The sequence below is a fragment of the Accipiter gentilis genome, chromosome 25 (assembly GCF_929443795.1).
Source record: "Accipiter gentilis chromosome 25, bAccGen1.1, whole genome shotgun sequence".
NCBI lineage: Eukaryota > Metazoa > Chordata > Aves > Accipitriformes > Accipitridae > Astur > Astur gentilis.
The window spans coordinates 10,403,520-10,418,598 of record NC_064904.1 but is presented as its reverse complement, the minus strand read 5'-3'; the positions used below and the strand labels follow the sequence as shown (position 1 = coordinate 10,418,598).

At 41.7% G+C, this 15,079-nt stretch overlaps 1 protein-coding gene across 1 annotated transcript in view; it reads right to left on the bottom strand.

Annotated features, from left to right (window-relative positions):
- The window catches only part of WDR25 (WD repeat domain 25), a 736,496-nt gene that overhangs the window by 307,619 nt on the left and 413,798 nt on the right, over positions 1 to 15,079 (bottom strand). The gene's annotated exons all lie outside the window — the stretch shown is intronic.

The following is a 15,079-nucleotide window of genomic DNA, read 5'->3' as shown; positions in this document are numbered from 1 at the left end:
ACAACTGTCTGTTAACCAAATCTCATCCACCTTGTAGAGATCATCCCCCTTTCTTACTCTTCACTCTGTTACGGTTTGTTTATATGGTTTTGGGACAGTGATTTGTCTCCTCCTCTGTTTCCATACAGGGTGTCACAATGGGACCCTGTTCTTAGTTGAGTAGTACGGATAATGCTATGTTACAATTAAGCAGCAATATTCAGAGAACAGCTATTCAGAAATCAGTTGAACATGGAAAAATGGGAAATGCTACAAGCAGAGGAGACCTGGTGTCTTGGAGGAGTAGAATAAAAGTCAAATGGAAGCAAGAAAGAACCTACAGAAATTTGTAAAGCCAGAACCTTTGGCAAGGTGCTGAACAGGGAAAATTTCTTTGAATAGTGGAGAATCAAGTTTCCACAGTGAGATTTGTTATGGCCTTTGAGAGCTCAGAATTTTTACAGCTTCAGCAGATGGACTTCGCCCAGGTAATATGTTATTTTTTTGGAACGTAAGATGTGTGGTTAGCAGCACCCCCACCAACATTTTTCATTTCTGAAGTTGGCACTGTTGTGGGGATTGGCAACCAATTGCCTACGATGCGTGCTCACAGCACTGTGACATCCTGACGCAGAAAATCTCACCACTCTGGAGTGCTCCACGAACACTAGCTCCAATCTAAAGGCACAAAACTCCAAAAAACTAAGGTTCATGTACCATCTTACCTTTCTGCTGAAAAGCAGCAGGGATTTATTTGCTGCTGCTTGCCTTACGCTATTCTCATCTGAAATGTGTAGCTGCAGAGAATATTTACAGTGAGAGTTCTCTTTTTCTGCCAGGTATTAGAGCGAGCTCAGTTGTGCACTGAGCTGGGCCCTCCAGGTAGCTGAGCACCTCAGGGCAAAGAGAGGTGCTGTGAGGCCACTCTGTTTGTGAAATACATGAGACTTTAATTCACATTTTGAACATCAAAAGCCTTTGACTTTACAGTTGCCTCCAGAGAGCAGAACGAGAGCATCTTTGATAGGCAGGGATGATTCCAGCAATGAAATGTCAATTCAGAGCATGTTGTTCTGCACAGCTCCTAGTGCTTTATTTTTTATTGCTATATTGAAATCATAGAATCATAGAATGGTTTGGGTTGGAGGGGACCTTAAAGATCATCTAGTTCCAACCCCCCTGCCATGGGCAGGGACACCTTCCACTAGACCAGGTTGCTCAAAGCCCCATCCGACCTGGCCTTGAACACTTCCAGGGATGGGGCATCCACAGCTTCTCTGGGCAACCTGTTCCAGTGCCTCACCACCCTCACAGTGAAGAAAACGCTGGCACATTCCATGGAGCTGACATCCAGCCTGCGGTAGTCAATGCCACCAGAGAAATCGTGCCTTTGCTTATTCTTGCACTGCAAAGGAGAACCATGCCCACAACAACCAGAGCTTTAAGACAGGTATATCTAGACTTTTTCCCTATAGTCTGCACCCCCACAAAACAAACAAACAACAAAGAAAAAAGCCCTTTAATCTGAAAAAGCTAGTTTTTTAACATCCCACCTTTAGACATAGAGAAATCTAGTTACTCCACAGCAGAATAAAGGCATTTATAAACCAAGCTGCCTTTGCTCACTGTCTCTTTATGGGAACAACGTTTTTTTCCAGGCTTAGTTTCCATCAACTCAAAAATCTGCACAGCCCATTCTGCCTTCTCGGCAGTCTGTTTGCAGGGCAAGTTCCTGGCTACTTGCTGCAACTATCCCTGCCTGCTGCCTTGCCTTGCCCTCTTCTCCCGAAGCCTCTGCCCCTGCTGTGCCTCCAGGGAAGGCACAACCTCTCCACAGCCACGTGAAGGTCCTGCGTGACCCAGTGCCTCTCCTCACAGGACGCAACACAAATGGAAAACAAGCAAATTAATCACTTCGTGTCACAGGTGGCTTGTAGCAAAGTGTCAGCACCGACTAAAAAAGATTTGAGAATAGCTGTAAGTGTTATGGCAAAAAGAAAAAAAAAGAATGTAATCTTTGATAAAAATGTTGGAGGTCAGTAAACTGCAGCTAAAAATGGAGATAGCTAGGAGATAAACACCAGCTGTTTTTTAAATCCTTCTGAAGCAGTGTATGAGGTGAATTTCAGGTATTTAAGAGGATATATGCAATGTTCTTGGAAGACACACTGCCATAAAGGAATATTAGAGGAAGGAGGAATATATGGTTGTTGCCGACCAGGGTAAGTCATTATTAATGTTTGCAATGGACGCCCAGATAGCAGGCACCAGAATAGTGCAATGGTTTGGCCTTAAAAAGCCTCTAGACACCAACCTCTTTCACGTAGCAAGATGTAAAAGGTCCAGTTTCTGTGTTTCACATTAGTAGGGGGGGAGTGAATAGAGAAAGCTGACAGCTGCCAGATGGCACAAATAGCTCCACATTACCAAGTACATTCCTAGTCTAAGTTTATGACAGAAGATTTGCAGTTTTGCAAGAGCTCAGCCTTCAGAAGTTACACCTAGAATTTCTTATTGTACAAATTGGGGTGACTGAACAAGGTTTCCTGGCTTCCTCTGGAATATTGCTTATCTTTGGGGTTTCTGGCCATCAGCTTCAGTCCCTTGCTTCAGTGAATTCTGAATGCCACATTATTACTCTTCAGTCCCTTCTCACAGCTCCTGCATTCCTTCTCACAGCACCTCTTCAGAAAGTGTTGCTTAGGATTTAACTTGGCTGATGTTTCTCCGCCTATCCTTTACTGACTGGCATGAATTCCTGAAATCACCTAGGGCAGGCCCAGCAAGAAGGATGCTGTTTTGCGTGTGCTGTGGAAGAGAATTGGGTAGGGTCACAGGAAAGGACACAGGTTGTTGGGTTTTTTTAATCTTGCTATCCGTTTAGGGGCTTTCCATCCTTAGACAGATTCAAGAGACAAACAGGAATATTTAAACCTGCACCTTGACAACTTACATTGAGCTAGTCTTAAATAAAGGACAAGACCCAAGGCTGAAGACTTCAGTGACCACCTATGAGTGAAGATCCACTAGCATAAAAGGGAAAGGTAGCTTATCTGCATGCATCTTCCTTTCTGGGGTTTTCTGCATGTAATTCTACTCACCTGACCAGCTAGAGAATGAAATTGTATTGCTGTAAGCAAGACTTTTTCCTGTGGGATATGACAGAAGTAAATAGACCCTATATACTGGTTGGTAGTAAGATGGAACCAGAAAACTCTTCCTCATATATAGAATCAATATGAATACTCTCCTGAAGTAAAGTCTGTAGTCTGGAGACTTGTACAAGACCCCCATTTTTGCTCTGGCTAAGTTTGTCCCGCTTGTTCACCAGGTAGGTACCAATGGGAAAAGAGTCTCAGCTCTGAGTTGGTTTTGAAGTTTCAACAACACAAACAGGAAAATCTGTTCTGTGTCATCAGTATTAGGCACTGAATTTCTATGTCTGCAGTATTTGCCAAAAGAGTTCTTACCCGAGCTTTGTTGTTATTCTGATGTTCGGTAAATGTCAGTGAAATCAGATAACTGCCCCTTCTCTAAATAATGTCTGTCTTCTCCCTCTGTCCAGGGGACGAACATATTGCCAGGGAGTTTTAAATAGAATGAGAGATGGGGAGTGCTGAAACAGCCACGTGTACTTCAAATTCTTCTTATAAGAGCGGTTGTCATTAGCATAGATTATTTTTGTTCATTGCATATGTACACTTTCTAAATACAATTCCCAGTATGCTATTGCCCCTTTCTCAAAAAACCACCAGGCACTCAAGCCCAAAGTTATAGCAAAAGAAAATTTTCAGCTCTTTAGAAAGCAAAATAAATCATTCTGTGGGAACACAGCCAATCTGAGACTTATTGCAAATGAAATAAAGGACACAACAATCACTTCCTTTGGATCGGTGACCCTTATTTGCAGGTAGACTCAGTGTAACTGGTATGTGTGCAGATATACACACAGATGATGCTACTATTTATAGAAGGGTGCGCAATCCATTAGAAACTATCTTGTAAAAGACCAGACTTTAAAACCTCTGAAGATGCTTTTAGGAAGCTTCCAGATGCTTGGATAGTCAGCCAAATCTCTGGTCCACAAGAGCAGGATAGAGATCTAAAAAAATCAGCTTGTGTTTTTAATTTTCTTCTGCAATATGTCTTGCACTTGGCACCAAAAGAAAACATAATAACCCAAGAAAACCAAAATCAGTCTGAGTTCAAAGGAGAGGTTCAGTTCAGTTCCTGAATGTCCAAACTGGCATCCTCTCCCTACAGGTGGTAAATGTAACTTGTGTCTCTCATGACATTTTCTATAACACCAGCACAAAGGCTTGCAAGATTAGGTCCGAAACGAATGAGGGTAGTTGATATTGTGCGCTCATCTGAATGAAAGAGATATCATTACTGACTCTCCTCTCTTTTCAACATTGTTAAAAACTTCACCTGCTAGTAAAAGAAAATTATTTTTCTGTGTAATTTTAAAGATTTATTCTAGAAGAAAGCAAACACTAACATAGGCCTTGATCCTATATAAGGAACCAAAATGAATGAGTATACGAAAGAAGGGTGCAGAACCGAGTTGTGCCTGCGCAGTGTTCATGTGAACACCCAGACATGAAGCAGTATTTCTATCGTACTTGCATCCATTTACTATTCAGTACCATGACGTATTTTCATACAGATGCTGTATCTGAGTTCACCTTCCCTTTTCTTCCCCCAGGGACCTTCTGCAAAGCTGTTAAGCAATAGAGAGTCCTTTTTATTCAGGAGTGCTCTGTTCCACCAACATTTGCTGGTTCCACACAGTGAGAAACACACTTTCCTCCCAGCTTGCACAATTTAAGTCTTATCACGTAGGTAAAGGCAGTCTACTGGCAGCCAAAACAGACATGTCTTACTTTGCATTTTTCATGATACCAGTACCTGTGAACAGATTTCTTCACAGATTTTCAGATTTAATTACTACTGGCTTAGTTTACTTTAAGTGATAAAGTTGTGAAGAAAGAGAAGAGGGCAACGGAATGTGATCATAAGAAAGAACTGAGTTGTTTTGCTGGCCTTTCGCTGGTTCTCCCTTAGATTCAGTAGGGCCGTTTCTAGAACAGGATTTTCAAGGAAGCCCAGTGACTCAGGAGCCCTAGATCAGACGGTCTGGATAAACCCACAGTACCTGGTGCAGGGGGGGAATGCTGGTGCTGACTGCATGGGCTCTGGAAGCAGAATTAGCACAGGTCCGTCAGTGCATTGCTGCCCTGACCTAAAAACCTAGCTAGGGAATGAGTTCCTAGCCTCAGGGGCAGCGCTGGGCTGACACAGCTACCCTGCTCTCCCCATCCAGCTGAATGCCCGCTCCACGCTCTCCTGAGCGTGCAGGCTAACACTCAGCCCGGCACTGCGTGGTGGATTTTAATTTTTTTACTGTACCCTGAGTCTACGGAGCTTCAGCACTACGTAGGATTTAACACATACAGCAAGGCACTAGAACAAAGGGCCATGCCCAGAAAAGTAATGAACACATGCTGTCATAACATGACAGTTAAAGTAACCTCCCTGCCCCTGCGAAACCTTCTGTTTCTTCAGCCTCCTCAGCACATATGTTTTACCAGCTCAAACTCACTCCTGCACTGGTAAATACGTATCATCAGCTACCCTTTGACTATTTTATGCTAACAGAGTCTATATCCCTGCTGGAAAACATAACGCCATTTCGTTTGGTTTAGTAAGTTTAAAGAGGGTTTACTCAACACTGGTTGTTGCGCAGTGTATTTTACCACTGACCACAGGCACAAAACTAGTACACAAAGGGGAAAAACAGGAATTACGCTTCTGAAATTTCTTTTCAAAACTCCGCTCTTAAACAAATGCCCTTCAACAGTTCAAGAAGCAACGAGTAAAGAAGCAGCTTTAAGGTAGTAGACAAGGAGTGATCAAGATATTGATTTTTTTCCACAGAGGACAATTAGTAGTTCCCTTAGAACTACCATATTATTCACAGAACAAACAAAGCCCATGGAAAAGGAGTGTCCCAAGGCTGAGGACCTAGAAGTTTAGGGGCCTGATGGCAGAAATTAGAGCCAGAACTCAGGACCCTGGCAAGGCATTACTTCTTTAATTTTGAGGAAAATAAAAATACTTACCTGTCACAGGAGTGCAAAAAGAATGAGGTGACTTTTGTTAATTGAAGCACTTATTCCAAAAGTATTTCAGTGTTACTGATTAAAAAAGGAACTCGGACCAGAATTCAGAATGAAAGTCAAAACCAGTGCACACTAATGTGTGGTTTACGTAAGTCAATTACATGCTTAGACTGGACGTGTTTTTATTTGGTACAAATAAAACAATACTTACACCTGTGTTTTTCATAGGAAAAAAGAGTTCAAAACCTAAACCTGTCCTACCATCCAGCCTTTGCAGTGACTTTGGTGATAAATCCTTCAAAAATACTTGCACCCAAGAAAAACCTTCAGCCCTCCTCCACCACTGTCGAGTCTCAACGACTTAGTTGTCCTGGAAAGGATCCAAAATGATAAAATACAGCAAAGCTAACCTTTCAGTAACGCTGTTTCAAAGTTGGTAGTTCTTTTTTTTTTTTTTCTAAATCAGTTCAGTTACACTTTTCAGCATGAACAAAAGAGTGTAATTCACAGCTCCTTTTTTGTTCCCTCATGAAAAAATGCTATCTTATAAGTAGAAATTGATTCTGCAGAGTGCACTTGTTGAAAAAACCCTGACCATTTGGATAGAATGAAAATTGCTGGAGCCTTGCTCCAGCCGAACCTTTCGAGCCGTTCTGGCAGTTGTGTGCTGAGGCAAAACAAGTGATGCACGCTGCTTTGTTGAAGTACTAAACTTACATATCCCAGCAATCATATGATATTCACACTGAACTTCGAGAAGAATGTAGTTGTGTCAAATGAGAATGCAACCCTAAGGTCCTCTGTGGCTCCAGTTTCACTTTTAGTTTCAGAATAGGAGCTTTATCTTGAAATCTTTATTCAGACACACACACACAGAGAAATTGAATCAAACTGCAAGTGTATTTTCTTCCCATTTGCTCTTTGCATGAGCAAGGATCTCAGACAGGCTTTGAATAAACATTATGAAGGTTTTCAGTCTAACAGTCTTAAAATGCCCATCTCTGCCACTGGAAGGAATTTAGAGTAGGGATCGCAGGTCCATCACACTCAAGGCACAGAGACTTACATGCTCCTACAGGATAACAGACCATCACAGCCAGCTGTGTCCTGTAATCATGTGCAACTGTCAGCTCACAGCAAATGCAAGGCGTCTTGAGTTCACTGAAACTGAGAGACAAAACAACTCAAATATTACTTTTTTATTTGCTCCAGGATGGGCAGCTTCACGCAGTCTGTAACCAGGGCCAGTTAAGTCACAATAACTTGTTATCTGTGAGAGAATATATTTCAGCCAGAAGCTCTAAGACTTTGGGAGGGTTGATCTCTGACAGGCAGGAGGTGTACTTCTACTTTTAAAAGGCTTGACATTTACCTGGATTGGTTGTTTCCAGTAAACCTGGTGTTTGGTCCCCTCACACTTGTTGTTTTAACTATTGCATTAATAAGTAGAAATTCATGACAGCACGATAAAACTCATGTTCAAAGGACATGAAGTTTGTATGAGCAGCCCTCAGAATAGTTCTGTTATGCTTCAACATGACTGTCAGGTTCTTATTTTTAAATAACAAGTAGAAGAGACAATGTCTTCTCATACTTGGAAACCAAGCTGGTTTTTTTCTGAGACTTAAAACAACATTAGCTTGAGCCAGATATTGAGAATTGGAAACCTGAACGTGGATGATTTGCATTAGGCATTGCTACTGCAGCCCCAGCACAGGCTCCTAGAAAGAGGGTTGTCAGACAAGTTTCAGTACAGGCAGGCTTACTTACAGTATAATTGCAACCCAGGCATTACAATTAATAGTGAATGAGGCTTGCTGGATGATTGGGCAGAAGTACTGTGGTGTGTTGTGGGTAGGGGTTTTTTTGTTGTGGTTTTTTTTTGGGGTGGGGGCCGTGTTGCACTTATTATACTGAATATAAGTTCTTAATGGCTTCAGAGCTCAAAACACAGAGTTCCCCCTTATCCCATGGCTGAAATTATCCTTCCCCAAAGATGAAGACAGATATGCACACAGTAATCACTACCAGAGCTTTCACAAATACCTGTGTAAGGAGCAGTTATCACCACTCTGTTTGCAGTTTCTATATACCACATGACAAGTGCACCATCTAGTCACAGCATTGCTCACTGCCACAGCCATGGCCTGCTAAAGCACCTTGCAAACATTCAAGCACACGCTGTCCATATTCAAACTACTCCTTTTTTTTTTTTTTTTCTTTTTTTTTTTACAAAATTTGGAGATTTGGAGGCAGCAGGAGACAGGTATTATACATAATCAGTTGGATTCACTGGAGCTTTATGGCAAATGTAGTTCTGTAGGAGAAACACGAATATTTGTTGGGCAGAGCTTTGTGGGCAGCTTTAGCTGGAATTTTTCCAATGGAAACTAACTCGTTTGCAAACTCAGCACTGCCCACAAGAGACAGAACATATGTAAGTGTTTATTACGTTAATACATCTGAAGACCTATTTAGGCTGATAGTTCAATGTTCCAACATTTGTACCCCAGGCTTTAATAAAATTTTGTCTCCTCTACATCAAGTTCTTCCAAAGACTGGAGGGAAAAACGAACAACAAGAAATCCTTTTAAGCTACAATTGTTTTTCTGAAAGAATTACTTCATGGTCCTACCCAATGGAACAACACTATTTTTGCCTAGCTATAGGCATCATCAGGCTACAGACAGCCCATCAACACCTCAAGCATTTAGGTTAGAATAAAAATGAGCTACCATCAATCCCATTTCAGCCTCCTTGCTTCCTACCTCTCTTTAAATTGTGAGAGGAATGATAGATACTCATCAATAACAGGATGGCCAACTCTGCATCATCTTGTGGTGGTCACACATACCCTGCTGCCTGTAAACAATTGGTTAGAGTATCACAAATCTAACCAGCACATCTTGGGGGGAGCAGAAGAAAGAAAAAAAGCCTAAATTCCCTGCTGCTTCTAGCTATGCCACCTACTTAGATTTCCTCGCCTGCCTCAAGCTAGTCGCGCCTGCTAGACTGACAAGGACTTTGAGGTTCATTGTTTCCAGGTTAACTGGGTGGCCTTCATTCCTCTTCTGTCTTGGGGCTCTGCGGAGACCATCCCACCACACTGTTTTACTTCACATCCTCAAAGCAAATACTTGGACTCACCATTCCATTGTCTCTTTAAACTAGGCTATTTCTCCTTTTTCTTCTCTCTTTTTTTTTTTTTTTTTTTTTGTGTGCCTCCACAAAGTAGGACACTTGAAGCCCTTTGCTAAAGTTGTTACTGGATTATGGCTACGTTGATTTGGGCATGATCTTCTATTCCTAAGTGCTCTACCACCACTCTGTTTTGTGCTTTTATTCGTCCTTAATACACATTGGCATGTAGTTAGTTTCAAAGATAGATGGATGGATTTGAGACACTAATATGTATCAGTGTAAAACAAGCCCTTTTACCCCCAATGCCATACTTCTGCAAATGGTATCAGTGGACATGATGACCCTGGATCTACCTACCTAGGAACTGGAGGGAGCTACTCAAAAGCCATTTGCGTGTCACATTTAATTTTGTAACTTGGCCAAGAGACCTAACCATCTCTAACCTTTCTTGTTAGCTTCTCTGGAGAGGAAAGGCTTGAGGCTGGAGGACAGCCTGAATTTTTTGCACCCTTTTTCTCTTATCAGTACTTTTTTTTTTGGTGAAGATCATGACCGTAGGATAGAAAAAGGAAAATCTACAGGCAAGATCAATGCAGAATTTGGTTAATAATGAGCAAAGTATCAAAAGGACTGATATGCAGAAGGAAGACGACACCCCTAGGTAATGGCAGTGGTCTCATTGGAAGTATTGGGAAACTTCAGCTTTCTGGAGGGGAGAACAGGACCAGGCCTGCAGGCAGCTGTGGAGAGCAAACCTGGTAAAGCTGCAGCTTCTCCCTCTTAGCTCCCTCAGCCTCACACGTGCTCTATAAAGCACAAACTAAGATCTCCCGTGACGAGCTCATCTGTTAGCAGTATAACAGGCCTGCAGTTGTCTAAAGAAAAACTCCACATCAGACTTGGTCCCTTTATGGCTCTCTCCCACCACTAAGCCCACACGCGATTTCTTATGCTTTCGTCTCTGGCTTCCAGGCAATCTTTGTTATCCCTCAGCAAGGAGGCATCACTAACTCTTTCTCAGGCTCCAAACTACAGGCACTGCTGCAACACTCCCTGAAAACAGGCTGCCTCTCGTATCTCTCAGCAATGCAGGCTCTCAGCCATCTGGTCAGTCAGATCTCCTTAGTTCTCCAAGTTCCATTATTTAGGAAGAAAATCAGGCACAGGTGACAGTTGAGGCTTGAATCCCTTAAAAGCTTGCGCTTGCCCCATGATAAGATGCAGGACTCTTGAAATACTTCCAGTAATTTAAACACTGGAAGGTAGAATGGAATAACTCCAATGAACTCCACATTTATTTAGCCTGTCGAAATATTAACTATTCCTCACTGGAAAAGTTGTAGATGCACAACTCCCAGCAAGTTGTGAGATGCCTTCCACTGCTCTGGAAAACCGAGCGCAGTTCTGTCCTTGAATTTGGTACAACAAAAGATTTTTTTAAAATTAAAACATGTATTTATTTTCCCTCTTCCAATTTGGACACCTTTGAAAGTCAGTAAGACAGAGGCAGGCAAATCAAAATTTCACTATATGGTGTGGGAAACATGGGAATGAATATGAGATTACTGACAAAGCTGCAGTACATGCCCTTTTGGATTGAAAAAAATACACATATAAAAGGGGAGAGGCTAGGTGTATACTAGTGTACCAAAACCTTTCCATTCGCCTGAATTTGTCTAAAATATTTTCTTGGTTATCCTTTCATTGTTCTTCATTTCCTCTCAGTGACTGTTCATTTAAGGTATCTTCATTCATATAGTTTTGTTTATAAAGTGCATACTGTCCATGTTTGGTGTATCAAAAGCCAAGTACAAGTCAGAAGAATGGATAAATTTTGCATGCCACGGGTAGCGCACAAAAAATCCAGCATCGTTTATGCACATGTTCATCTATGGTAGCAGAAGATCCAAACCAGGTGTTCTTATTGCAGTAAACTTTCAGAAGTATCATTAGCCCAATGGGTCCGTAGATGGCAGGTCTTTACTCTCCCATCAAATTCCAAAGGAGAGCAGTAATTCTGTTGGGGAAGCACTGCTGGCTTTCACCGCTGAGGCAGATGTTGTTTTGATTTTGCTGCAGCTCACCAGGTCATGAGCAGTAGTTACCTGCAGGCGAAGAACCTCGGGCATGTTGTCGTTCTCCCTTTTTTCCCTTTTCCCATAACCAGTCACTGGGGATGGGTTACAAACTTCCTGATGTAAAATTCGAAGGGGACAGTTTGAAGAGATTCAAACGGTTCTGTGTTCAAATGCTGCCATCAAGTGGATGTACATAGTAGAAGGCTGCAATTAATAGCAAGGCTATCGTTTCGAGAAAGTGGATGGAGAGAAGAATAAAACAGAATTTTTCTTCCAAGTTTCATGTGGCAAAACATTATAAAAACATTTTTTGTCTAATAAAAACTTCTAGTTAAACCTGGCTTGGTTCTTCTTCTTTGTATTGATATTTTAGCACCTTTAAAGTTGATCAGACTTGGCTTTGCGAGACCTTGAACATATGGATGTTGCTCTGTGCCTGCAAAATTTGTCCGGATTGCTAAGGATAAGGACTAGACTCTGCATCGTGTTCCCATGAACTTGTCTGAGACCCTGACTCACATATGAGCTTCGGTAAAGGTCCTCCATCTTGAGGACTTACAGGGAAATGAGATGGAAGAAAAAGTCTCTTTTTGCTCTTTAGAGCTAATGACCAAAATTAATTAATTCAATGGTTTTCTTCAAATTCCAGAGCAACAGTCCAGTTTGTATTTGAGACTGAAATACTCCCCTTTATATAAAGTCTTGTTCCTCCTCTTGCAAAGTTTTAAAAGAACCATATCCTCATGTCCTTCAAGAAATTTAGGAAGAAACTTAAAAATATTATTTGATGTTATAAGAGCAAAATCTAATACACAGTACATTTTCTGGGTTGATCTCATTTAATGGCCACAGAGATGCAGCAAAGCTGGCCTGTCTTTGTGGGCCTCAAGTGCTGGCTCCAATATGGGTTGAGCAACCACAAAAGTCTTCTCTCAAGACTCTTCTTTCACCTAAGCCAGGCAGAACTGGATGTTTTCCTAGGCTGTGTGACATCCAGGAATGCAAGGTTTGTCCATGGCTCATTCACAAGAAATGCATAGTAAATGAGATGTGTTTTGGAAAAATCAACAGTGCATGCATAGTACGTGTGCAATAATTTAGTGTGCTCTGGATGCATATGCACGTAGTTCTGCCAGGAAAGTCCTGGATTAAAAAAAAAGAGAGTCCTATATTTGTAGAAAATTGTTTTGCCCTTAAGGCTGTGAAGGTAAATCAATTTTGCCAAGGCACAGGCAAATTTGAGAACTTGGAGAGGGAAGGATGTACTTATGAAAAGTATTGTACTCAAGCAGTGCAATCTGGACCATCGTCTTCTGTGATGGTTTGTATATATTCTTGCAGCCAGGTCCTTAACACTGCTTCACCCTCAAAAGGTGAAGGTCTGTTTTAAGCAGGAATACCATGGTCCACCTGGAGCTAAATATTGCTTTGAAAACAGAACTCAGGTTATCAGCCCAGAAGAATCTTTATTAATCAAAAGCAATGCATACATTATTGGTTTATGGACAGATATCAAGAATGGCAGTAAAAAGAAAAGCCATGCACGTATTCTCTGTTCAGACGTCCTTGTCCAGAATTTGGTGATTACTACTTCATATGTTCTACTTTTACAGCAGCCAGACCTCTCCCCCACCATGGCCATGAAAAAAACCCAAACAAAAAAAATCCCAGAAAAACATCCACACCGTGTCTCTAAAAACCTGATCTTTGTGGAACATCTATGGGTCTTTTTTTTGTTAATGTAGCAGAAAGAGAGGCTAAGATGACTCAAGGGGAGACTGTTAAAATAAAAATACCTTTTAATGTATTCTCCCATAGCTTGGGGAGAAGGGGGAGCTACTGTCCTTAACAAACTGTCTCAGTGTCCCAAGCCATCCCTCAGCCTAGTTGTCCCTATTTATTTATTTTTTTACAGGCAGTAAGGCAGAGGTGGGGTTTGAGGCTCAGAGACATCATTGCTTGACTAAGGGAGAGCATTCAGAAATCAAAAATCTGAGAAATGGCAACATAGGTTGGTACCTCTGGCAATGGGTAATATAGATGTGTTGTTCTCTGTCCATTAATAAAAACATACATAGAATAAACATAAAACTGAAGTGCTCTTTGTCTCCTCTTTGCCTTCATGTCAGTGTTTCTGCACAATGCTTGTTTTAAACTTCTTGCTTTGGAGACCTGTTGCAGGCTATTGATTCAAACACTGTAGCTTTCTTAATCTTAAATCTTTCTTATCATCCCAGTTCTCTGTCACATGGTGATGAGGCTTCAGAGCTATTGACTATGCTAACAGCACAGATATGAGAAACTCCCACACATATGTTTAATTCTTTTCTGGAACAGAGAAGCTAAAGAAAGCTATTATTTTTTCCAGCCTTTCATGTTTAAGAGAACACTTTTCCCCCTTGGAGAGTACAGCAGGACAATAGCAGCCTTCTACAGTTCTGACACCACCAATGATAGGAAGGATACTAGGAGCTGCAATCTGTGGGGTTTTCCATGCTGAGCTAATGACCTCTTCAGAGACGCTCTCCCCTCTACATATGAAGAAATACACTGTGATAGAGGAACTGCCAACTAGGTCACCATGGCCAAAACTCACGTGGCAGTTTATAATTATGAATTATCATCACCTGGATTTTGTGTTTTAAACACAAGCTTTGTCACTCAAAGCCTTGCTCTGGCCAGGAGCAGAGCAAGCTCTGAAGGCTGAGGGAGCCTCTGCTCAAAGGGAGGGGGAAGGTGAACAGCCGAGCCTGGAATCTAATCACCGATTCCTAGGGAATATCTACTGTTGCAATGGGTTTTGAATCAAAGCTGCGAGCTACCCAATGGAGTTATTCACTGTTTCTGATTATCTCTAAATTGAGCCTAACATATTCTGATCACAGAATAGATCACATTAAAATACACAGTACTGAATTACATGTTTAAGCCTGTGGATCATGTTTCCTGGCTTCAAACTCAACGCTGCTTACCTGGTTTTACCTTCATCTGGATTTCCAAGTTAGTCATCTCCACTAATACCGGTTGAAAACTTGCTGGGTTTGATGAATATTTGTCTTCTCAACAAGAGTTTTGAGAGGGAGCATCTGCTTCCTTTGAAATTTTCATCCTGTTACCTAGAAGTCAGTACTTTCCACAGCAGTATCTCAACATCACTTTTCCTGTTAGCTCTAACCTTTGCAGTACATTGTAATGCTGTGATATGTGTGAATATTATCAGCAATACAGCAAACTTGCTATATACTCACAGCCATTAAGAGAGATGTCAACAGAAAAAATCCAAGCATAATGACCTGCATGTGCTTTAAGGCTTTTGCTTTTTTTTTTTTTTTTTTTTTTTTAATTTGAGCAGCTGTTAATGGATTTGCAAATAGCATCGTTATCAGACTGCTTAGAAGAAACTGCTAAATGCTCCTATCTGGGGTGGCCTGGGAAGTAAATTGTTACTTAACAGCAGCTAAAGACACCTTTAGACGCTGCAGTTCAAAGTGATTTGGTTTTGTTGTTTGTTAAAGGGAGCAGCCGGCACCAGGCTGCCCTGTAGGGAAGGTTGGGAGACCCGGGAGGGTCATGCCCCAGGGTGGGACATGCCCGCACCAGCAACACCATCTCACGGGAGCTGGTAACAGGGGTCCCTCAACAGTCCCAGACACAGCAAGTGATGAACCGGGTCCAAGGACGTTAAGACCTATTAAGCCCTCAGGCCCCTAATGATTTTGTGGCTTTCAGGAGCCTTTGCCCGTTTGCCAGTGCTGC